General features: G+C 39.4%; 1 protein-coding gene across 4 annotated transcripts in view; it reads left to right on the forward strand.

Annotated features, from left to right (window-relative positions):
- The first annotated feature begins 2145 nt into the window (after positions 1-2145).
- Positions 2146-26843, forward strand: part of RNF38 (ring finger protein 38) — a 105942-nt gene continuing 81244 nt past the window's right edge. For all 4 annotated transcript variants that reach the window (XM_039856754.1, XM_039856765.1, XM_039856771.1 and 1 more), the window contains exon 1: positions 2146-2255. The gene's annotated coding sequence lies outside the window, so the exon portion shown is untranslated. The remainder of the gene's footprint in view (positions 2256-26843) is intronic.

A 26843-nucleotide genomic window follows, 5' to 3' on the forward strand; every position in this document is an offset into this window, starting at 1 on the left:
CTCTTCTTGATCATTGCTAGAGGATGGAAATTTAGAGATAAAGGTCATAGCACACACGGATATGGGCTTTTCTTTTGTACCCCTTAACTGGTAAGTTGAAGTGGCCCAGGGGCTGGCCTGGCTCTCTCCCTTGTTTCTTCTTGGCCTACAGGCAGCCTCAGTGGGCTCCTTTGGTTACTGAGTTAAATTGCGTGCCTGATGCTTTTCTTTTAGGGCTGGTGGACAAAGCATCTGACCAAACTGGAGTTATAAAAGCTGAGACTGGGGTTTGGGCTTTGGGGTAGAAATAGAATGGATTATGTTCAAGGCTGCTGAGACTATCAAAGGAGAGAAAGAATACCATAGTTTGTGGGCATTCTACAGTGGGCATTGGGACCAAAGCCCCATCTAGTAATATGTTACTTCCTCCTTTGTGACCAGAAAGTCAAGGATGGGTTTCGGAAGATACTAGGTCCCTTGGCCAATTATTATCTTAATGTCTTACCAATCCATTTCCCCCCATCCTGTTCTAGCTGGGAAAGTCTTACTCATCCTTAAGTTCTTAACTTCTAAGAATATATCTCACCATCCTTCAAGGAGATTGTAAACTCTTTGAAAGCCTTGACTGTATCTTCATCATGGTATCCCCAGTGCCTAGCATTGCTGAGGACTGTAAGATCATACACCTAGTGTCAAGGTAGAATTTGAAATGTCTGTTGCCAAAGATTCATCCACACTTCTCTCTCATGGGGCCAGCCTACCATGTAGCACACTGTGCCTGTCAACTAGTAGCTCCTCTCTCTTTCTGCTCAGTCCCCAGCTGGTGGCTGCATGTAGAGAGGCTGAGGATAATACTATGTTGAAACGATCTAGTCAGCAGTTTAGCTGCACCCTCACACACGTGGCTATACTTAGAGGCACTTCTAGCACATGGTTGAGGGTTTCGGTTTTTTTGCTCCTCTAGGGCTTTGATATGAGTCAGAAAAACATGAAAAGGAAATAGGTTCGGTGACCAACATCACATCCAAGGAGAGGAAGGAGGCCAAGGGGGTCATGAATCTGCAGAATTCTCTCATAGGAAAACTGTCAGCACAGCTCAAAAGCCTTTCCTCACCCCACAGCCTCTCCCTCTTTTGAGAGTAGGCCCAGCTGGATTCGATAGTTTCCTGTAAGTCTTTTAACAACAAGGGCGTTTAAAGTAAGAAAGAGGAAGAGAAAGTCAGAGAAAGGGGCGAGGGACCAGGGCTGAGCCAGGCTGGCCTCTGCTCATAATTCAGGATGGGTTTCTAGACTCAGAGAAGGCAGAATATCTCTATTCGTTCGGTTTTCCTCAGCTATCCTCTCTGGGTCTGCAAGAACTGATTTACATTGAGACACAGACTAAGAGGGGAAGAGTTTCTCTTCTAAGAGCCTGAAAGGGAAAAACTTTGAGGAAACAGCCAAGTGACGGAGAAAAGACTGTGCCTATAGTGTGGGGGCGGAGGAGAGGCCGAGGCGGCACAGTCCTTGGAATGGGAGGCCGGGGGGCGGGCGCGCCGGCGAGCAGCAACTACCCGGGCCGAGTCCCTGGCCAACTCACGGCGCGAACACCGGCCCTGGGGCAGCATCGCAGCGGAGCCCCAGGCACAGCCGGGCCTGGGTCGCGCGACGCCTGGCCCGGGAGAGCCGCGACCCCGGGGCGGACCGGAGGCGTAGCAGTCCCGGAGCCAGGTTCTCCCGGCCGACTACTCTCAGCTTCCCCGCCTCAGCGAGCGGCCGCAGCAAGGATGCCCCACGGCGCCGCCCGCCCAGCCCGGGAGCCACTGCGGAGGAGCCCGCCGCCCATTGGCGGCGGCTGCGCGGCGTCCCCGCCCCCTCCGTGTCCCCGCCCCCTCCGCCGCCGCTTCCCGGCTCCGCCTCCTCCTCCTCCGGGAGCCGCCTCCGTCGCCGCCACCGTCGCTGCTGCTGCCGGCCCGGGCCCAGCCAGCGCCCGCCGCGCCGGAGTCGAGTCGCAGCCGGAGCCGCTGCCCGCGGCCCCGCCATGAGCGGAAGCGCCGCCGCCGCGGTCGCCGCTGCCGCAGCCTCAGCAGCCGCGGCCGCCGCGCACTTCCAGCCTCAGTCGTCGTCCCCCAGGCCGGGCCCCGCGGAGCTCGGGCCCCCGCGCCGCCCGCGCCCCCCACCGCCGCCGCCGCCCCGGCCCGAGCCCGCCGCCGCCGGCCGCCTCAGCCCTCCGGGCCACGGGCCTCTCCGGGCGGGCGCTCAGGGTGGCGGCGCCTGCGGCCGAGCGCCAGGAGCAGGTACGGGGTCCAGCAGCGGGCCAGGCGGGAGGGGCGTGGGTTGGTCCCGGGGGCGAGGGCCCCAAAGGCGTGTGGTCCAGCTGCGGAGTGGGTGGAGCGTGGTCCGAGTCAGCTTTGTCCGGCCGCGGAGCCCCCGTGAGCCCTGCGTCCCTGCCGCGCCGAGCGGCTCACAAAGCATTTTCTCACCCGGTGTGGAGCCCCCACCCCTAGTGTGGCCAAGGCAGCACCTCTCTAAGTCTCCGCTTGGCGGAGGAGGAAACTGAGGCTTACAGAGGGAAGTGACTTGCCCAAGGTCACATAGCTGCTGAGAGTCGTAGCCTGGCTGGGTCCCAGGGCCACCCTGGGCCGCCGCGGGCCCCGAGCGGGGGGTGGGAGGAGGCCTGGGAGGAGGAAGAGCCCCCAGCTACAGAGAACTGAGAGAGATTGATCCGGGAGGTGGGGACGCTAGGCCCTGTCCCAGGCACGCCCACCCAACGCTTATGGGGCTGGCTTAGGAGAAACGATCTCTTGCGAGGTGGGACAGAGGAGCAGGGGCCGCTTTGGGGGCTTGGTGGTTCCCTGGGGAGCCGCTTTGGGGAGCCGCAGGAGGAGAGACTCCTGCGAGTGGTGTGCTCGCGGAGAAGAGGGCTTCTTGAGTGAGTGGGTCAGAGCTTAGCAAACTTCTTATCACGGGGACCGTTTGGTCTCTGCCAGGCCACCTTCCCTACCACTGCACGGACTAAACCAATCCAGCTGGAATTAATAGGAGGGAGGCCTGCCTGCTTTTGTGGAGACTCCCGTAAGGTGTCTTTTCCGCGAAATAGTCCAAGTTTCGTTCATGCCCCAAGCAGAAGTGCACATATAGCCCTAATAAAGGCATTTCTGCCACAGAAGGCCAAATGAGTTTTTCCCCGGTGGTCTAGACCTGTCAAACTTGGAGAATCCCCCTGAGAAAGAACAGCTATCTCTGGCCCGAAGGGGGAAGGAAGCTGGGAGGATTGGGACCAGTCACTCGCTTGCCTGGCATGTAACACAGGGCCGTGTACTGCATGGGATTCCCGTTTTTCTTTGGGGTAGGTGATTGGGTGGATTGTTTTTACTGTGGGTGTATCTTGGAAAGTGAAGGAGAGGACTTGGAGTTCTGGAGAAGGGGGAGAGCGCGCAATGAAGAGGGTCCTGTGGAGCTAGAAAATAGAAGCTGTAGAATGGGGGAAAAGGAGACGAAATTTAGTCGTTGTGGGGGAAGGGAAATGAAAGAGTTGCTGAAGGGAGGGGAAAGCGTCTAGTCTAGAGGAAAATATTGGGATGTTTCAAAGAAGGAGCCAAACTTGATGAGTTTGGAAGGTGTCTGTTAGAGGTGGATGGTATCTTGCAAGGTCAAGTAGTAAGTATTGTCTGCAATCACTTCATTTTCTTTGAGTTAAGACAGTCGTAGTACTTTTATATAAATGTTTTAGCAAAATCAGTCCTCACCCCCATCCTCTCTCCTGTTTTAAGGCTGCAGGCCCATAGTAGTGTCTTGGAAGACTTGACAAAAGGGGGAAGGGAGGACTAATTAGCAAATGCATTAATTAGGGCCCTTTGTCCGAGATGATTCCTTGTTTAAGTCAGCTGTTTTCTTGCTGCCCTACTGCACCTCAGCTTTCCAGCTGTGGTGGCTGTTGGCATGGTGCTTTAAGAACTGCCTCGATTCAGACAAGATGAGTTAGATTTTTCTAAAAAAACTCTGAGAAACATATTTGACAGATGTATATAAAAGCATGAAAATTTACTTGTCAAAGACATAATCAGGGAAATACAAATTGAAACAACAGTGAGATGCCATTTCACAGTCATCAGATTGGCAAAAATTAAGTGCTGTGGTAACCAAGTGTTTAGGATTATGAGGAAATCAACTTTTTATACTGCTAGTGGGAATGAAAATGGACACAACCACCTTGGAGAGTAGTATAGTGAAGTCTAGCCAGAGGTCGGCAAACATACTTATATACCCAAAATATCCATTTCTAAGAAATCCTTGCACACTTGTCCAAGAAAATAAGTACAAAAGAAGTACAGGAATCCTTATTGCAGGTTAAATACCTACCAACAGCGGAACACAAATCGTTAATCTCACACAATTGAATATTATAGCACTGTGAAAAATAAACTAGCCACATGCATTAAAATGATTGAATCTCACGAACATAATATGGGGTAAGGGAGCAAGTAACAGAAGAATTCTTACAGAATATTTCCAATTGCATAAAGCCTGAAAACATGCAAAACAATATTGTTTGTGGCTGTGTACATATGTAGTAAAAATATAGAAACATTCATGCTCATAACTACCACCAAATTCAGAGTAGTGATTATCTCTCAGAAGAGAAGATGAGGAATGGGGTACAGGGGTACAGCATTATATCTGTAATCTGAATCAGATATTTGCAAATTAAGTTTTGTTTTTCTTGTGTGTAGGGTACAGAGATATTCATTATATTATTTTAAATACTTTCAGATATTTGAAATACTTCTCACATGCAAAAAATGTTATTTATAGAGCACAAGGTTTTTACCCCATAATAATGAAACTAGCTACAGGCTTCAGTCCTGCCCAGCCTATTAGGATGCAGGCAGGTAATCCTTTTATCACCCCTTTCTGACCTGTAAAACCTAGTTTGGCGATGGGTGGCTTTTATTTTGGAACTGCTGATAGGCATGGAGGATTTCCCAGTGTTTCTGAACTTTCTATTGGACCTAGGTCAGCAGTTTGAGCTTTGTCAAAATATAAGTGCTCTAGGACATTCCGATTTACCAGATGCATGGGGGGGAGGGGAGGGAGGGAGGGCAGGGAGGGAGAGTGGGTGGGTGGCAGAAATCAGATTCTAAAAAAGTTTGCCATTAGATTCTGATGCCCACTAAAGATTGAGTCACTGCCTTGGGCTCCTTTTGATTCTGGATTGTACTTCTCAGTTTTGCCCCAGCCTAGCCCCCAGGCTGCCTTCTGTTGCTTCTACTGCACAGACTGGGACTGATTTGCACTCATGTGATACTTAGCTCTTTTGTAGGGCAGAAAAGAATGATAGGGTTGAAAGCCATTGAATGTTAAGCCCTTCATAATCCAGGTTGTCTATTCCTCTTATTTTCATGCAGGTAGCTAAGGGGCCCATCACCCACCAGCACTATTAAAGCATATTTTACAAACTTTAACCACGTGTGTCACAACATGTGGTTTTATAGTTAGGATCGGAGCAAAAAAGGGTTTAACAGAAGGAAAACTAGCAGATTTGGCAAAAGGAAAATTTTTTGTATGAGATCGTGACTTTCTCTGGAGATGACAATGATGGTTTGAGTGTTTTGTTTTAGTTCATGACATGCACTCGAAGTTCAGTTATTTGAGCCTGCAGTCAAAGATTAGGGGCTTTAGGACACAACTGATTATCCCTCGAGATGGAAGAATTTCCTTTTTCCCGAATTTGCTAGTTTTTCTTCTCTGCTAGACCCTTTTTGCTCTAGCCCCAATATGTTTAGGAATTAATTTATTTAACAAATATGAGGATTTCTGGTAATGAAATTTGTGAAATGCCCGTTTGGCGAGGTTCTTCTTTTCTGGAAACCTCCTTTGGAGGTGCAGTGTTGCCCCAGGTACACTTTTGCAGGGCTGCTGTGCAGGCTTGTATAGATCGTGCCTAGCCCAAGGGCACCTGTTTTGGGTGGCAGGTGGGAGAGTAAATCACCAATAAGAGCACCTCCTGTGAAACTGTGTTCCCTCAGGGAGGGGGCACCCTTTTCTAAATCTCACAAAGGTGCTTTATGACCTGGCATGGCCCTGCAACTTTGGAACTGTTGATCCAGCAGTAACTGTGCCATCCATGCTTATCATGGGCTTTGCAAAGGGGCCTGGTCAGTGCTGGGGCTGAGGCTCCAAGTTTTCTCCAGGCAAACTTTTCATGGGAAGGGACCCACGGGATCCTGGCTTTTCATCACCATGCTCAGTTGAACCAAAGTTTAATGTAACATTGTAAAATTTGTTACTTGGCTGGAGAAATATGTACAGAATAAACTATTTAAAAAATACCATAATTTATAGAAAGAAAGAATGAGAGAAAGAAAAGAATGAAAAAGAAATCATTAAAAAGATAAAAATATCTGGTAAGTGAAGGAAAATAGCTATGGACGACTTTTGCTCTTGCATTCTTCCAGTGCTCGCTTAGAGGAGGAAATACAATTTTATTTTTCTCTTCCTATTCCCCCTACACTAGAATTTCTGAATTTCTTAAGACCTGAGGCTTGTTAGCCAATTTTGAAAATATTTACCCATTTGTATTTTCCATTAGTGGTTGTTTATGCTTCCTGCTGTTTCATTTTTTTCTTGGAGAGAGGAGGGGGGAGTGCTGAACCAAGGACAAGACTGGACTTCCTACTGCTTTTGCAAATAATGGCAGTGTGTTTTTCAGAACAGTTGTCATGGAAGAGTGCTGTTCTGCGGGCTCAAGGGAGAGAGGTACATTTGAAGTGGTTTCTGTTGTCTTTTTTATTATTATTTTTAAACACGATTGAGGGTGATGGATCGAGAGTTTCATTGTGCTTTTCCTGCTGTCTTGAAGGAACTTTTATAAAGAGAATGTATGTAAATGAAACAGAAAAGGTTTAACAAAAATAGTCTTATGCCTACACAAGGAGGATAAATAGTTTTCACCTATAGGCCTTACCTAAAGCAGTTTCATTTTCTTTTTTCCTGTTCTGCTTAAATGGATATTAGTGCTATTCTAGGGACTGCTTAGGATAGTTAACTGGAGCAATGTTGGGCAAGTGGAGGGGGAGAATGACGGGGTTCTGTTAGTTTGTTAGCAGTTCCCTCCAGTAATGATATGGATGAAAAGCTGTCACTGCTTCGTCTGCTTTTGTGATAAAATATGTGTCGAAATAAGAAATTGTGAGTTTCGACATATATATATATAAATATATATAACCTTTATGTATATGGTTTTATATATATACACATATAAAATCATTTGACCCTTTTGAAAGAAAAAAAAGAGGGAAGAAGTGGTAAGAGGAAGTAGTACAAATAAGAGAGAATAGCAAGCAATTAAGCAGTAGATGTTTTGTTGTGCTTTTGAGATGAAAGTTCCCTGTCTGTATCCGTTCTAATTCAGTGTCTGCTGATAGTGCTCATTGGTCTTCAGTTGAACCCTGTTTTATCGTCACAGAGCTAGAAAGTGAGCATTTTTGAAGACTAGACTGAAGTAGTAGAGTAGGCTAAGTAAAACAAGTATTCATTTCATAATCACTTTTGCAAATGGGAATTGGTGCTTTCATAATTAAAGTATTTTTCATTTGGGTTTGAGGCTATCTTATTTAAAACATTTTTTGATTGAATTGTCTTTCTTTGTAGATTTTTGTTGCCACCTCAACATATTTGAGCACCTATTGGGTGCCAGTAATACTGATATGAACCACTGATTTACTGGGGTGATAGCCTTCATTGTCAGAGACTTCATTACCTGAGGTACTGAGGAAGAGCACTGAGGCGAGAGCTTCAGCTGCTGCTCTTTCTCCCTTTTTCATGCTGCTTTCTCCTTGGCCTTCTGGGCTTGGTGATGATATACCCATCTGTCAGGACAGGCCGCATCCCCTGCTCCCCTCATTGGGAGGAGTATAGAAATTTCACAAAACATTTTGGCTGGGCACCACAAGTAAAAACCCATCAAACAATATTGAGCCAGACTCAAGGGCCACCATAGTGGTTCCAGCTCCTCTTCCTTCATTGCTGCCTGTGTTGCCACCACCCACCCTTTGCTGTGGAGCCTGAAAGGCGCCCCCCTCACCCCCAATCATACAAAGAGGCTTTGTGCTCTGAGGATGTTCTAAAGGCGGGATCACTGTAATTATAATTCCCTAAGCACAACCAAGTAATGGGGGCAGGCAGGGTAAAGATGGTATCCAAGTACTTGTTGGTAGGGAGAAGTCAGGCAGGGATTAAAAATCATCTGGAGACAGTACCAAAATGGATAATAGAGTGTTGTTGATAATGCTGACGGAAATGTGTTTAAGTGAATACATTTCAGGGTTTTAAATTCTAATACTTCCAAGATACTTGAATCTTTAAAAAGCACAAGACAGCTGAAACTTTTTTTTTTTTTAATCTTAAATTGTGCAGTTACTTCCAAAAGTACTATAAAAGAAGGGATGTAGAAATCTGGGCCTGTTTTGCTTTATGTTTGTGTTGCCAGAATGATTGATTACCCAAGAAAGCCACATATATAACTTATTATCCAGGGGTGTTCTTACCAATCCTTTTTTTTTTTTTTTTTAAGTTTCTAAAAGTAAACACTAACTGACATTTTTGGGAAGCTGATTTCCTCCTACTACCACTAGGAAAAAATTAATCTGGGGATATGTGCTTAATAAACTTATATCAATCATCCTATGTCATGATGTGCTTCCAAGGTCTGTTGGCAGTCTTTTAGTGAACACTGCTTTTCTTACTATGCTAAACTTAACTATTAGTAAATTACTTTTACTGGTGTCTCAAACAAATGTTTTTTTGTGAAGAAATGCACCAAAAAATTGACTACTAAAGTTATCTTTAGATGTTAGGTTAGTGGAATTCAGCTGTCCTTACTCAAGGTGAGAGTAAAGGGGTCCTTTTTGTAGGAATTAGCAATGACATCTGTGGTGAGTGAAGCAGCCATGAAGTGTACTTCATGGAAACCTATAGCTACCGTGAACTGGCCCTTCCTTTGATTCCTCTGGTTATTTGCTGGAATCAGGTGAGGGGTTGGACTTCTATTTTTATTGTCTAGCATGATTTTGAGGAAATGTACCTGATGATTTGAGATACACACACACACACCGTGAAATGATTACCACAATCAGGTTAATACATCTGTCACCTTACATAGTTACCTTTTTTTTTGGTTAGAATGCTTAAGATCTACTCTTACCAAATTTAACGTGTACAGTACAGTATTATTAAACTGTAGTCACCAAGCTGTACATTAGATCCTCAGAACTTATCTCATAACTGAAGGCTTGTGCCCTTTGACCAACTTCTCCCCATTTCTTCCTGGTAACCACCATTCTATTCTCTGTTTCTATGAGTTTGACTTTTTACCTTAAAAAATTTTTTTTTAGATTCTACATATAAGTGAGCTCATACAGTATTTGTCTTTGGCTTATTTCACTTAGCATTATGTCCTTCAGTTTCATTCATGTTGTCACAAATGGCAGGATTTTCTTTTTTCTCATGGATGAATAATATTTCATTGTATGTTTATACATCTTCATTCATCAGACACTTGCTTCCTTGTCTTAGCTATTATGAATAATGCCACTGTGAACATGAGAATATAAATATCTTGAGAAAATCTACCTTAAATATATCTTCATATAAGGCTACTGGGTAGTCCATTACAAAGATATTACCCAAATAATCCTTTGAAAAGATTACCAATTTGAGAGCTAATTTTTATGAGATTTAAAAATACACAAGAATCCATTTTATCTGCTTTTAATGAAAAGTAATGTTGATCCCCACCCATCCACCCTCACTGTTTTAAGCAAGTATATTAATCAGAAGTGACTTCTATTTTAGCTTAATTATAAATTGTTACTTGGCTACTTCATTTGCTTCATATATATTTCCTTTGGGAAGATTAACCTCTGTTTACTTCACCGCTCTCTGGTGGCCATTGAAAGTAATGATAAAACATTTATTGAATGCCTGCTATGTACCAGGCACAGTGAGGATTTCAGATATGATTCAGATATGCAACAGTTAAGCGATAGATTCTGACAAAGTGTTAGCAGAACAAATATACTTTGGGGCCTGCCAACCCTTAATAAGAGGGCAGACAATGTCAAAATTGCATTAATAGTAGTGATATTATTTGACCTTCATAATTAACATTGCTAACGCATAGATCTAATCAGATCCAAAATTTAAGTGGCTGCCTTCTAAGTAAAAAATATTATTTGGTCTGGCATTCAAGGCTAGCACTATTCGGTCTTCATTATTTCAATCTCTACTATTCTTTCTCATGAATATTATTCTCCAGGGAAATAGAATGCTCTGTTGTCCAACTACATGTCACTTTTTCACCTCCATTCCTTTGCTTGTTAATTCAGCTCGGAATGCCTGTCCTTAAGTTTTTCCAAATCCTACTTATTTTTTAAATATCTCGATTAATTGTAGTCACCTATTATGTGCTTATTGTGCGCAAGGTTCTTTTCTAAGTGCTTTACCTAAATTAATTTATTTAATTTTCACCACAGTCCTCTAAGATTAATGCTATTATTATCCTTATTGTGCAGATGAAGAAACTGGAGCATAAGGAGGTTAAATAAGTTGCTAGAGATAATGTAGCTCTTAAGAGTGTTATCTGGGATATGAACCCAAGCTATCTTGTTCCAGAATCTGTATTTTTAGCCATCATGCTTTACCACATCTCACTTTTATAGATAGCCTAAGCAAATTTAGCAGTTATGTTTGGTAACAAAAGATTGAATATAAGCAAAGGCGATCACTGTTTTAGCCACTAAAGAGAATTTTCTTTTTTTTTTTTAATTTATTTTTTATTAAGTTTATTGGGGTAAAGAGAATTTTCCATCTGTAATTTTACCTTTCTCCTGAGAAATATGCTCCTCCCTCCCCCTTTTTCAAAAGTTCTGAATAATTGTGTTAGGATTATTTAATTGATTTGTGTGTGTGTGTGTGTGTTTGTGTATCATTCACTACTTTTTCACATAAGGAGTAGGAGTACCTGTGACCAAAGTGGGTCATTTTTAGATCAGGCATATTTAAATTGCTTCTTAGAAAATCTCCCATGTTCTGTGATTCTGAATATTAGGGTCTTAACTGAGTGCTTGTTTGAGCACTTAAGCAGATAAAAACTTTACAACGAAAAATTTGATCTACCCAGAGGAACTTCTGAATTGCACCTTGTTTGAATATGGGTACCTCTCCTTTGCCAAAATCAGCACTAGAGTAGATAGTAGACTTCTTTTTAGCTTTAACTTGTACAATATACTCTGATTTGTCACAGTTTAAAGCATAAACATATCTCTTTATTCAGTAGCATAGAATATGAATATTTTAGGCAGCAATTGGAGAGCCTGGTATTAGGTCGATGCTGTCTGAGATAGTGGATTATTTGAGAAAGATAATGTAGCATAGTAGTTCCTAAATAAACTACTTCCAAATTAGTTGGCATGCTTGTTAAAAATTCTCTATCTTTAGGTAGCCTAAAGCTGGAATCATGCAATTGAGTAAATTGTTCCATAAGCAATTATAGATGGTGTTTCTAATATTATTTCATCTATATTGTGATCTTAATAGGCATTGATGGGTCATCCATTTAGAAGATGTTCTATGGCAAAATGAGATTCTAAGGTCAAAACAGTATTTTTAGACTTTTGGAACATGGCCTGTTTTTGAGTCGAGCCTGCCAATTCAATCTCTTTCTCCTGCTTTGCTTATGGATACCTAGAAAGGAAAAAGGAATTCTCCGCCTTTCAAATTACTAAGCAACATGGAATCAATTCATAGGCAGTAGATATTCCTTTTGTTTAGATAGGATAAAGATGATTAGATACTTGAGGAATTTCTGCCCGTTTACTGGTTTGAGTTTCTTTAAGAACCTTGGGCCTCAGAACATATCTAAAGTTATAATATGCCTTTGGGCTCTAATGGAAGACATTGTTGACTGTCTTCCCTATATATCAAGAACATGAGTTATGAATTCTTTGATCTAATTATTTAATGTTTCTATTAAAGTGCACGTATTGTTGAAAACAAATTACTATTTCATGTTTTTGAGCTTTAACTGTAAATAAAAGCTACCATTGCTGCTTTAAGAAAATTAACTCCTCCAAACAACAAAGGCAACGGATCAAAAGATTTGCCTTCTTCAAATGAATTTGTGTGCAACTCATGAAGTTAATTTCTATGTTGAGATCAAAACTAAAGTCAGAATTTGACTCTAGAAGGCTTAAATAATACTGTACATATTTTGAGCCTAATTTTTGGTAGAACAAAATCTTTTAAAAAAAGAACTGTCTCAATTGACAAGTGATTTTAACATAAATAATTCTATGAGGGTGGGGATAGAAATCAAATGAGTTTTACCTTACCAAAAACTTTTTATAGCACATTTGAGATGCAGACATGTTTCCTTTCAAAATAAAATTGTTTGATAGGATAGTTAAATTACTTTTCCTGATGCTATGTAATTAAAAATCCAGGGCCCCAATTTTTTTCGACTTGATTAAAACACTGTTTCTATGGAAAAAAAGTTATCAAATTGAAAAAGGGCTTTAGAAATTTCGATTCCAAGATTGCTTTAAGAGGGGAGAGACAAGTCAAATTGCGTATGAGCCCCCGTAGACTTGACCTTGCTACTTCCTGGGTCTGGAAAGCTCAGAGAGGGGGGCTGTGTTGCATTGGGGCGGGGCATAAGCCTGGTAGGAACTAGAAGTGAAACTGGAAGTGCCTTAAAAAATCAGATCGTTGTATTAGGCTGAGTCAGGCTGGATTGAGCAGTGAGACTGTATGATCCTCAGGCACAGATGTGTATGTCGTTCCCGTGGCAAGCTTCCTGAGAAAGTCAACATGTTTGCAGTTGGCTCAGGACAGACCTGAGACTCAGTGGAGGAAAATGAAAGAGCAAAAGGGAGAGGCCGAGGCAGCTGCCTTAGGGTGCAGGTTTTGAAAGAGAATTTCTGAGCCTTTGAGAGAGGGAACAGGAAGTTAAAGGTGAAATTCTTGGGGACATTTCCCCTCCCCACAAGCTGTGGGGAGGTGGAGGCTGCAGCGTGGAAGTGGAAGGTAGACACACTTGTAGATATTGGTAAAGATGTCCTTGTTAGAACAGAAAAGGTATAATATCTCTGTGGTTTGTTTTAAAATGATGAGTTCCCACTATAATATTAGCGATGTAAACAAAGGTTAGCTAGTCATAAGTAATTTTATTATACCTTGGGTTAAAATGGAAATTAATTTATTTTAAAAGAAAAATGAGAACACTGACACCTAAAAGTAATAAATTTCCAGGGTGGTTTAATGGTAGTTATGTGCTGTCTGTCAAGCACCAAAGATAACACTGTTAACATACTTTGCCTAACTAGGTCATGCAGTGCTGAGGTTTTTCCCACAGGAGTGATAGATTCAAATTCAAAGATTAAAAACCATTGGTCTTTCTGCTGGCCTTCTCTCTTCCCAGCCCTAGAAACCACTCAGGTACTGTGTGCGGATGGGTGCTGGTGATATGGATTGGAGTTAGGTTTAGCTGCTCACACTTTAATTTACTTATGCATCACCTGGGGATCTTGTTAAAATACAGATTTCTAGCTAGGGCACTGGCGTTGGTGGAGTAGTGGTTCTCATAATAGTCAGGTCTTGAGGGCTAGTTAAAAAGATTACTGGGCCACCTCCTGAGCTTTTGATTTATTTCACTAGGGTGGGGCCTGATATTTGGTATTTTAAACAAATTCCTAGGTGATGCTAATGCAGCAGGCGGGGCTGGAGAGGCATATTTTAAGAGCTACTGAACTACAGTATAAATAACCCTGAGGAGAATCAAATCAGCCATATTGGCTTCTTGAGCAGTATTTTACAACCGAACTGAAAATATGTTGACAAAAAGTTTGCAGAAAGTAATAGAGTCATGCTGTTCGTGTTAAGCAAATAAAATAACACCTCATAAAACAATTCTACGTGTTTTATTGTGGTATGTGTCTCTTTGTCTAGAAGAAAATCAACAACAAACCCCACCAAAATGGCGATAATAAAAATGATTACTTCAGGAGAAAAGATCCAGGATTATGGAGGGTAGAATTTTAGTTTTCTGTGTAAAGTTTTAATTTTTAATGAAGAGATCGTACTTCTACTTATGTAATTAACTTTATAGACAGATAAAAGAAATCTGGGTTAGATGTTCTTCATTTACTTCTCCAGATCTATCCCACCCTTTCTACCTGGCTCTCTGCCCCAGGGAAAGTGTTCCCAGGGCCTCTGGCTTCTTGTGGTGTTCAGCCTGAAGAGGAGATTGAAGGGCAAGAGGAGAATGTCAGAATATTTATCCCCTCTCCTCTCAGGGGAGCCTGGATTCTATTACCTGGGTTCTGGTAACCTCTGTCTCCTGTCTTTTTTGGGGGCCAGAGTGATAACTGTTTTGCTATTTCTAGTCCTAGTTTCTTTTCCATCCCTTTTAGCATCTGTAGACCTCACCTCCCAATTTCGTAATTTCTTTTATAAATAAACCCTCCTTCAGATTATTCTAATTTGAGTTTGCCATTTTTGGGACCCTGACTGATGGACTCTCTATTCTTATTCCTCTCTGTTGTAATCCCAGGGGTACTGACAATACTATTTCGATATGGTGTATCCTTCCAGACATTTTCTATACATAGAGTGGCTCTCAAATAAATGTACATAATTAACATAACAAGGGGTCATAATTTTTAACGTCATTCTGTATAGTGACCATCGTTCTACATCAATATAATCTACCTTATTCTTAATGGCTGTGCAGTGTTCCATGGTATTTGATATGGATGTACCAAAATTTACTTCCTTATTTAGTTAAGATGGCATTTTAAATCATATATTGAATTTCCAGTAATATTTAGATCTGTTTCTATATTCTGTTCTGTTCATCTGCCTATTGCAGCATTACATGTTTTACTTACAGATAATTGCTTGGTAGGGCAAATCCTTGTTATTCTTATTTGGAGAAAGACATGGCTTTTATTACATACATTTTTTTCCCCCTCTAGATTTTTTTTAAAAAAACTTTTGTCAGGATTACCAAAAAAAATCTCATTGATACATTGATTATATATTGATTGTAAATGCATTAAATTTAAGTTGGAAATAATCCCTTCACAGAGTCTTTTCATGTATTAACATGATTTCTTTGTACTTAACTCTTTTTGTGTGCCATAGTATGTGCCTTAGTGAAGTTTGTGGTTTAATTCATATTTGCCAATTCTGTAGTATTTTACATTCTTTTAATTTTGACGATGGGTTTTTTTAAATCATACTTTCTGAGTTTTGCTGATGCTAGGAAAAGTCGTTGATTTTTACATATTTATTAACAAACCTGCCTATTTCCTGAGTGCTTTTAGTCATTTAAATAATTTTCATAGGTTTTTCTTGGATATTCCAATTGGACAACTTTATTATTGGCAAGTTTTGTTAGTATATACTCCTTTTCAGCACTTTCCTCTGATATTTTTCTTACTTCTTTGGCTAGACTGTGACATCCAGAAAAATATATACTTGATTTCAGTCTAATGAGACTGCCTCAGTTCATTGTTCATTGTTCATTGTGGGGTTGACTGGGTCTGAAACTTAACAAGTTAAATCAGTATTTTTGTTTATTAAGCATTTTCTTAGAACGGGTAAGTTTGTCATATGTCTTTCAACCTGGTTATCTACTCTTAAAGATTGTTTGTTTGTTTTTTTTAACCTATTTATGTGCCGAATTATATGAATCTGTTTTCAGTATGGAATTATCCCTAAATTTCTAGAATAAATCTCATAGTCCTAGATTGATTTGTTAGTATTATTAGGGCTTTGGTATATATTCATAAGAGAGAAGACATGTAATTTTACTTCCTTTTGCCATCCTTAATATCAGGATTTTGGTAGCGTGGAAATATATATGTAATATCAGGATATTGGTAGCATGGAAAAACAGTACTTTTGGGAGAAGGGCAGTAACCATTTCTATTTCAGTTTTTACTTTATTCCGTATAATTTTCTTCATCTTTCTGGGGGGAGAGTGAGTAGTCAACTTTGGTAAATTAGGTTTTTTTTTTTTTTTAAAGAAAATTAAATTCTTTTCCATCTTTTAAAAAAAATGTATGAGTGAATTCACTGTTTGTGTTCTTTTACTTTTTAAGTTTTTCTCTGTAAATATAATTTTATCAGCCTTCTTAATCTTAATAAGCTGTAGTTTGTTTTATTTTAATTAGAGTAAAATCTGTCCCTGCCTATTTCCTCATTGTAGAATAGGTGTAACAAAAATGAGTTGATATATGTGCTTACTACATAGTAAGCAATTAAATGATGGTTACTATGGTTTTTTTAAATGATTGTCTTTTATTATTGAATTTATTATTGTCCTCTTTCAGTATACTGGTTCAAGAATTTCTTTTCTCATCTTTATTAAATTCTTTCTGTGTGACATAAAAGCTTTTAAATGTGTACAATTATTTTGTTCTCATTACAAAAATACACATTGCAAAAAAATCTCCACATTACAGCAATATATATTACAGAAAATGAAAGTCCCTTTATTTAAATTTATATGAAATCATTGGGAACAGGTTGGTGTGTATACTTGTGTGTGTTTTTTTATTATGCGCATATGTATGTGTATAAATTTATAAAAAGTGGGATCATACTATATGTTGTTTTGAAACTTGCTTTTTTCCCACTATACATCTTGGATCTCTTCCCAAGTCAGTATTTATAGATCTAGTTATTCTTTCTTAAAACCTTTATTTGACATGTGATATACGTATAGAAACATGCACATCTTGTAAGTTTGCAGCTCAGTGAATTATCACAGTGTGAACATACTTGTGTAACCAATAGTCAAGTCAAGAAATATAATATTACAAGTACTCCAGAAGCTTCCCATTGTGACCCCTACCTCATTAAAAATTTAACAGCTTTATTGAGATAAAACTCATACCATACAGTTCACTCATACAAAGTGTTTAGTTCAATGACTTTTGGTATTTTGGTATATTCACAGTTGTGCAACCATCACAACTACCTAATTCCTTCCAGAATCTTTTCATCACCCCCAAAAGAAACGCTGTACCCATTGTTGGTGACTCTTCATTTCCTCCCACCCCAACCCTAGGCAACACGATTTACTTTCTGTCACTATAGATTTGCATATTCTGGACCATTTATGTAAGTACAATCTTATAATATACAGTCTTTTATGATTGGCTTCTTTCACTTAGCAAAATGTTTTCAGGTTCATCCATGTTGTAACACATATTAGTACTTCTTTTCTTTTTATGGTCAAATAATATTGTATGGATATACTGCATTTTATTTATCCATCAATGGACATTTGTGTTGCATCCATTTTTGGACTATTAAGAATAATGCTGCTATGAACATTTGCGTGCTAGATTTTATGTGGATGTATAGTTACATTTTTCTTAGGCGTGTGTGTACACGTACGTATCTACACACACACACACCTACACACACACACACACACACACACACACACAGGCATTATTGAGGAACTGCCAAACTGTTTTCTAAGGTGGTTGTACCATTTCTGTTTACATTTCCACCAGCAATGAATGAGAGTCCTAATTTCTTTACATTCTCATTACTACTTGTTATTATCTGTCTTTTTGATTTTAGCTATCCTATTGGGGGTGCATTGGTAGTTAATTGTGGTTTTGATGTGCATTTTGCTAATGATATTGAGCATCTTTTCATCTGTTATTAGTTCATGTAGATTTTAAAAAGACTTAAAGTTTCTCTAATTGTCAGAGGCATAGCTAAATAGTATCTTTTGTGTACTCTTTGAATACATCTATATTTCTTCACTTTCTTTACTTTTTTCTTCATAAATATAATCTGGAGTTTTATTTATGCTATTTTTATATATTACATATCTTCTTTTGAGAATAATTTTTTAAAACGTCATGCAGTTATGTAGCCAGATTTACAACAGTTATGTAGATGTATTTGTATTTCAATTGTTTTGCTGAGTACTGCAGTTTCCAAGATCTATGTTTCCACAGGTTCTGTATAGGAGGACATGAGAAGATGATCTGTATGACTGATAAACATGACTCAGACATTTCAAAGGTATGATTAAGGTTTGCATTTCATTGACATAATCCAGAGCTTTGTTTGCTCTTAACTCCTCAGGAGTTTCGAGGTAATATTTTTTAGTCACTCTCCCTTCAGGGAGAATAGCCTGAGGTAGGGAGTTTGCAGAGAAAAATGATGTTTCATAGTGATCAGAGGACGAATAGGAAAACCAGATGGACAGACTGGAGAGTATGGTTCCATTATTTGGAAGAATCACTTAATCCCAGAGCATTGTACCTACTTGCCTTTGTTCAAATATTATAGGTACATATCTTCATATTTGTGTGATTCATCAGTACCACTGTTACTTCCATGATTCCTTCTCTGAGTTATTACAAATAATTTTTGTCCAGTGTACTTTGCTTTACCCAAAAGGTAAATAGTTCTTATTGAAAGCCGAATGGAAATACTCCTTGAGGAGTCTACAGGGGATGACCTACAGGATATTATTGTGAGTTTTGCAAGGCCTAGGAGCTAGTACTTAATTTCATGGGCCCAGAAACTGGGCTTTTTTTTGCATGTCTACATGCAAGGTAATCAGATTTGAAAAAACAGAAGACTTGTATCCAAACTGAAAGTACCAGTTTAGTAATTTATAATGTGAAGGGCCTTTTTAATGACTTAAATGCAACAAATAAATGAGCATCTGCTGTGTACCAGGCCTACTTGGTAAACAGTAATAACAAAAACAGGTAAAAACTTGCTTTCATGAAGCAGGTAATGTGAGACAGACAATAACTAATAAATATGTAATATGTATAAAGATAATAAGTGCTAAGTAGATAAATAGGGCAGGGTAAGGAAAGATAAGCAAAGAATGAAAGGAGTGGATGCTATTAAATTCATTGGCTAAAGAAGGTCTTTTTGGTGTGGTGATGTTTGAGCTGAGACCTGAGCAAGTACAAAAAGCCCCAAGGCTGTATTCAAGGAGAAGGAGGGAATTCCAAGTGGCTAGTGAGGTTGAGTAGAGTGGCAGGATGTAGGAGGGTGGTGACCTTCTAGGCCATTATAAAGAGTTTTTTTTTGACTCTTGGTCTGAGATGAGGTCACTGAGCAGAGGAGCGATGATATGATGTGATTTCCCTTCCCACAGTAGGATCACTATGGCTGCTGTGCTGAGAATGGGTTGCGGAAGGCTAAGGGTTGAAGTAGGAAAAGTGGTTAGGAGGCTGTTTGGATAGAGCAGGAGATGAAGTGAGAAGAAAAGGTCAGAAGCTAAGTCAGAAACTTAGGTTGTTTGGTGTACAGTTGCCCACCAGCCCTCGTCAGCTTGACCCTTTACTTCCTGAGACTACTCTTGCCAAGATCATCAATGATAGTGAGTTGCCGAACCAATGGATACTCAGGCCACATCTCACTGCATGTCTTACCAGAATTCTCCATAGAATTCACCCTCTTTCTTGAATCCTTGTCTCTTGACTTCCGTAATCTCATAATCCTGGTTTCCTCTAACCTTTGTACAATTTGTTTGTTAGCCCCTTCCCCCAATCACTATAGTTTTGAGTTGCTCAGGGCTTGGTCCTGTACTCTTATTACTTGTCTGTGTTCTCTTTCTTGTTGTTGTCATTTTCCCCCAAGGATTTTAAATATCATTTATATGCTGAGAATTCTCAAATTGATGTTCTACATATTAAAAACTAAAATTATCCAGCCAAAACTGGAGGTAACTCCCCCATTTTTCCCATCAGATAATAACATCCAATTATCTGATGCTTAATCCTGGAACCTAGGAGTCATTTTTGGTACCTTCATTTTTTTCTCCCACATCATTTCTCCCATATCCTTCACCAAGTTCTTTCCAACTCAGCTCTGAAATATACCTTGTATCCTTGTATTTCATTGCATTGAAGCCATCTTGTCTCTCCCCCTGAGTTATCACTATAGCCTTTCAGCTGGTCCTCACACTTCTCTGATTTCCCTCCCACTTTCTCTGCATAGCAGTGAGAGACCTTTTAAAAGGATGGGTCATGAAAAACTCCTCCAAAACATTCATTGGCTTCTTAAAACCATTCATTGGCTTTCTAAAACCATTCATTGGCTTCCTGTGGCACTGAACTTACCTAGTTTTTCCATTCCTTCTCAAAGCTGTTGTCTCTGCATGGACTGCTCACTCTGTCCTTTTAGTGCTTAGCTCCTACGCACCCATTAACTCTCAGCTTTCCTCTGAGGCTTTTCTCGGCTACCCCACCTAAAGGAGGTTCTATCTCTCTGCTTCCTCATTGCACCCTGTTTTTTCCTATGTAGCACTTAACCACAATTTACAGTTATTCATGAATTTACATATGTGGTCCAGACACTTGTCCCTCTAGGTCTGAAAGGACAGATGAGTCTGTCTTTTGCCAGAAAAGTTTGGTCTTGATTGTAACTGATCACAAAGAAAGTGCATTCAGAGAGCTGCAAATAACTTCTCATTTTGTCTTGGGTGAGTTCCCAGAAGCCCATTTTCCTCTGATTTTTTTTTTTCTTTCTTTATTCCTTCCCTTTCTATTATGATAACCTTCCTTTTGCCCAAGACTGGGAACATCTTTGACAGCTTGTGTTCAAGCTTGGGTTGACTTGTTCCTCGCTCCATCCAGTAAGGTTGTTTTGGATCATCATATTCTTCAAACTGAATATTTACAGGACACGTCAAAACCTCTCTCTTACTTGGCTGTCTCTCCTAATATAACTTTGGTGTTATCCTAACATACCTTCTTCTGACCAAGAATTTGGTATGGGGAAGAACCGAGGGAATGAAGGGGACTGAGGACCCCCTGTCCTACTCTCCCTTTGAAATTGTCTTCTCTACTAGACTATAAGTAGCATGAGGCGATAATCTATTTCCTGTGTTCACCATCATGATTTGCCTGGAACTTAGTAGCTGCTCAGTACATATGCATGGAATGGAATTGTAGCAAAAAAAGCAGGTAAGTCTCCTGAGAATTTCATCTAGGTGATGCTGGGGAAAGGGCTGGATGACAAAGCTCTTTCTCTCGGCAGTAAATGCTTCTATTATCCAGATATTTGTGTATCTAACCCTCCCACCCCTACCCCACTGTCTTTCTTCTGGGCAGAGCTAGACGTGACCAAAGTTTGATCTCAAAACCTATTGCTCATAACTGTTTGCCACCTTCAGGTGGCCCTTAGTTTCTTTATATGTGTTTATGTCACTGATAAAGCTAGCTGCTTCTCCCAGTCCAGTAAGTTTTCCTGGGCCTGGGGAAAACCTGTTTCCTACCACTGTGTTTCGATTTACTTCACTCTCTGGATCAATCTTGTTCTTGACGTGAGAGAGGGGTGGCATGGGGCAGGTACTTACACCCACGCACTCCGTTGTCACTCCATTTACTCCAATATGTATGTGTATATAATAGCTTCACTAAACCAATATAGATAAAAGGTCTTTTTGTTTGTTTGTTTAAATTTTGGATTAGGTTAGTTTTCTCCTTTTAATGGTCACTTACACTAGAGAAGTAAACCCATCAGTTTTGTAAACTGAGAAAAACCTGTTTTTAATACTCTACAACCTTTTTTGTTTGCTAGACACCTATGTGGTGTTGTGAAGAAGGCGTGTGGATAATTAACTCTGTGTGCTTTTATCAAATAGTTCTGCTGTACCTATAAATGCGAGAATTGGAATTTTAGTATGTTTATTGGTAATTACTGTTTTTAATCTTCAATATCATCTCGTAGGTATTTGATTATGATTTAAAAAACCACAAAAAATGTTTTTTAATAACATTTGTGGTCTCTAATTGGAAGCACTGATTTTGGCCCTGAGTATCGTTTTCAGATATTAAGAGGTGTGGTTTTGGTGAGTGGATTTAATTCTCTGCCTTTCGAGATAAAGTTTTTTTTGTTTTTCATTAAGTTAAAAAATTTCCCCTAAAGTGTTGGATAGCAATAGCTTGAAAATACATAGGTGTAAAACAGAGCATTTGTGCCAGTGTTACCAGTCACTGTGAAGAATCTCGTGTTCACAGATTTCCTGACTGAATAATTCTCCATTTTCTTTTGGAAAAATGCTAAAATCTGTTAAAATTTATTCTTAGCATTGTACATCATAGAAGATGAATATGAATAAAAATTCCTAAAATCCAAAAAATCCCTAATGCGAACAGTTAATAGTAGTTGGTGGTGGAAGGAGAGAAGGATTTCTGTGTAAGCAGCATCCAGTGTTTAGAGTTAATGTTTCATGTGATCTGTATGTGATGGGGTAAGTATACAACACACACACAGTCTCACTTTCTTTTTCTTTCTCATGCATCCATGATGTTAAATATGTGAATTCTTTTTTCTCAGAAAACACTAAGGAGATTTGTGATCAAAGCTTATAAAGCCATGGTAATGGATTTATTATCAAAATATTAAATACCCAAAGTACCAAAATGAGGGCAATACCGCATCTCTGATGTTTGACAGAGAGGTTTTCTTTTTGGTTAAGTAAAGAGTTAATGCCTTAACACGGGTTAGTACATTTAACCTTAAGAGGTGGTGTAGTACTAATAGAGATAAAGTAGTTTCAGGGAGGGTTTTGCTAGTTCACAGATGCTAGAAGGCCCTTCACCTTAGGGACTACCTCATCACATCTCTTCTCTCTCCCACCATCTTTTTAATGTGTGGCCATGGAGGGCAATCTTGCTTTCTTATAAAATACCTTAATGCTTTATGGTTAGGAGAACAAGTGTGAAGGTATGTTGGTTGGAAGATATAGTGGACTTAGTATATATAATAGACTTGTCTCCCAGCCTTGTGACCAGGGAACTTAATGGTCTTTCGGGATTACCACTGTATTGAGGTTCTGCATCCCAGAGGGGTTGGTGTGTGTGGAGAGAGTAAATCCATGACCTTTGTTGTTAAGCATACTGCAGTGAGCAGTGAGTTGTCTCGCTTCTATAGCCTGAAAACTTTGTTTTACTGAAAGCAGCGATTCTGATCTGGTAAAGCTGTAGATCTTCTCTTCTAACATATTACATGCAGAATTCTGTGTAGTTTTAGTGAGTTCATAGACTTTCTAAAGTTCATTGATAAGCTTTTTTAGGGCTTACAGTCTTCAATTTGAGAACCTGTGCCTTAAAGATTGATGTCATTAACTTTGTACATAAGGGCTTTAAAGTTATTTTGAACAAGGACTTTAAAATTATTTAGGTAACTTCATGTCTGTGCCCATTTGCAGACTTGCAAAATTTCATAGTGTGAGCAGAGTTCTTTTGACAGTATGGATGCATGTCATTCTCTTATAACTCAGTAGAAAAGAGTTAAAAATTAATAGATCAATTGCCAATTAAATGGTTTAAATTCAGTCAGAGAGAGTCTGTTTAAATCATGTCCTGTTTTAAACTGTTAGCTGCATGCTATATGTGGTTCTGCAAAATAGTTTTATGTTTGATTTAAATGCGATTGATTCCTATGAGTTCACTGCCTCCATGTTCCGGAAGAAAGCAAGCACCTGTGATAAAGCTAATCCTACCTTAATACAGGTTCATCTAGCAGAAATCAGATTTTAAGGTTTCATTGTCTTATTCCTGGAAGGGTCAGTGTCCATGAATTTAAAGAATTTGGGTAAAAATTGGCTCTCTTAATGGTTTAATCAGCTTGTATGATAATCTTGCAGGATGTGAGTGTCGATATAAGTAGTGCAAAAAGCATTTGGATTAGAAATCAACGGTTCTGACTATTAATATCTTTTCTGCCTGTAATCTTCCTGGGCTTTACTTATCTATAAAAGAGAAAAATTGAACTCTCACTAAGGGTCTCAATTCTAAAAACACATCCACCATTAAATACGTCAGAACAGTTGTCCATATAGTGTACTGTGTTGGTTTTCATACCTGGCACGATGTAGGACATAGCAATTCTAGAACCAAAGAAGGTGGGGTTTTTGAGCTAGCTAAGAGCAGAGAAGAAGTGGGCATTCGTTAGAATCAGTGAGTCAAGTAGTCTGAGAACTGAATTGCAGGAAGAGGCCAAGAGAAACTCTCAGACCAGGAGAGGAGGCAATTTCACTGGCAAAGCCAGAGCCTAGGATAGATCATTAAAGGGAAAAATCAAGAACCTGGCATTCTGGAAAGCAAGTATCTTTATCTTCTTGATTCTGTAGCAGCAAGCATCAGAGTTTGATAATCGATGTTAATGATGATTATGTATCATGAAAATTATTGAACTACTTTGGATTTAATGTTTTATAAAGCATTGAAGTGCATATTTTATTTTGGAATAATATCAGTAAAGGTGGTTGAAATAAAACATATTTGTCAGATCAGCTGTTATCAAGAAAATTCATCCAGGTGGATCTTCTCCTTACTGATGCTAGAAGAATTTTAAATCACTGCACTAACTTTCCTGCAATCTTGTCAATGGCAATTTATGAAAGGGAAAAAAAAGGATTAAAGAAAACGAGGGCAGTTTTAAAGTGACTTATTTGCCCCTTAGCTTCCTTCTACTGGAAATAGTTGAGAGTTAACTCCTTTGTATAGTTGTGCTTACTGTTAAAGAAACAAAACCTTCTTAGATAAAGTACAATACTTCATTTGTAGTTACTGTATGAATTTATTTCTGCATACATGTGGGAGTTGAATACTGATAAATTTGATTCTTCACATTTGTTACAAATGGGGTTTTGTTGGATACAACACAAAGTTTTTGTTAAGTAGCATAAATATGTGTTCTTGAAAATCTACCCAGTTACAGGGTTTAAAATTAATGTATAATTGATACTTTTATTAGGCATAAAATGTTTTCTCAGGTTTAAAAAAAAGCCTGAAGAAATACAGAATTTGTGCAGTATTGATGTATGGAATGTAACACATATATTTTGTTTTCTAGAGTTTAAAAGTGTGTAAACTCTATATACGGTATTTATAATGTTGTAGGCACACTTTCAATATTTGTTATGGAGAATTTCAAATGTACAGATGTAGAGAGATCAGTATAATGAACCCCTGTACCCATCACCCAGGTTCAACAGTTAGCAGACTATGACAATTTTTATTTCAACTACACTTCCACTTCCCCCATATCTACCTTGGTTTATTTTGAAACAATTCCCGGCCTTGGCAGTCATGACATGCTTTTGCCACATGGTGGCAGCATACTATAGTTTGAAAGTTATGAAGTCCTTTGAGAATATAATTATAAAAAATAAAAGACGGGAAATGTGGAGTTATTACTTAATGATTACAGAGTTTCTGTTTGAGGTAATGTAAAAGTTTTAGAAAGTAGTTGTGATGGTTGCAGAACATCGTGAATGTAGTTAATGCCACTGAGTTACACACTTAAAAACAGTTAAAATGATGAGTTTTATGTCATGTATAGTTTACTGCAATAAAATAAAATACACACAAAAGAAGGACAACCTCTTGACAGTATATGATAGCATATAAATACATGAGATTTAGTAGTATGGTTTTTGTGAAAAGAGCAAATATATATTTGTCATACTGTCTTTTGGAGGGAGGATGAAAAACCTAGACCAGCCTTTAAATCGATGAGCTTCCAAAATTAATTTTTAACAGAAAAGCCATGATAAATAAAACATTAGATTGGAACTCACTGGATGTAGCCATGGGTCTAGAAAGCTTCTTCTAGTTGAGCAACCTCCCCTACTTCCAGCCCCTTGTAGGGCCCTTAAATGTTTTAAACCATGGCGAATCTCTGAGCAGTTCCTTCATAACCAAAAAAGCCATTAGTTATCAGAGTTACAGATTGTTTTAGAAGAGATCCAGGTATCAGTTGGATATTATGACTGGTTTATAGTTCAGGTCTGTTTCATATACTCAGAACTTTTTTGGGGGGAAATATAGGTATTTTCTGGAGAACATTACAAATTATAAGAAAGACTGCTTGGTATTCTAGATGCTCTGAGTTTCAGAGAATCTTACATTGCTTAGTTCCACATCTTTTGAGTTCCAGAGAGGTTGCTTGAATGATACCACACAGCTAGTCAGTGGTAGGGCTGAGCTCTTTGTACTGTGCCACTTATAGCAAAGGTCTATCAAAAAGAAAATGGCTCTCTGTATATATCTGGGGACAGGACTGGTATTCATTTTGCTTTTTCCCGTCTCTCATGTTCTTTTACCTGATGATTGTGAGGTTCAGTTATAAAAACCAACCTTTGGCAACCAGGAAATGAAATCAACTAGAATATGCAGTTCTGAGAAAAGCACTTTAGGAAAGTTTTGCTGTATATGATCTTTTTAATTCGCATTCGCACTTGGATAATACTTTGATATAGTTTATCACAACGAACACACATTTAGTAGCTGTAGGGAGATGGTTTGGAGTAGTGGATCACTGGCCTCGGCCTTTAGACCTGTTCTGCTCATGTTCTGCCCTTAACTTTCTGTAGGCCCTGAGGACAGATCACTTCCTCTTAGTCACCCTCAATTTTATGCTCAGTATAAACTGATGTAGATTTGATGAGCTTTCGAGGTTCCTTTCAGCACTGATATCCAGAGCTGAAAAGCTGTGTGTAGGCTTCAGTATTCCAGTGAAGAATCACTGTCTTCCATTCTTGTTGTTAAAAAGAATTCACCGGACAGAAGCTGCTGTTTTTGGTTGCCCGTGACAGTAGTTAAGCACATAGCGAAACCTAATTTACAGAGTTCTTGTGAGTGAATTTTTATTTAGGTTTCTTAATACAGTTAATAAATTTTTTGAGTGTTGAAATCTCAGGCTTCCTCTTGGCCTGGGTCCTAAGGTCATTGGATTTGAAAAGAAAATAGAAAGCAAATGGTAGTTGGCAAGGCCTTTCCTTTCTGTTTATTTCAGTAGTTTTTTTGAAGACT

The sequence above is a fragment of the Pteropus medius genome, unplaced genomic scaffold, assembly GCF_902729225.1.
Source record: "Pteropus medius unplaced genomic scaffold, Ma_sr-lr_union100, whole genome shotgun sequence".
In the NCBI taxonomy this organism is placed as follows: Eukaryota; Metazoa; Chordata; class Mammalia; order Chiroptera; family Pteropodidae; genus Pteropus; species Pteropus medius.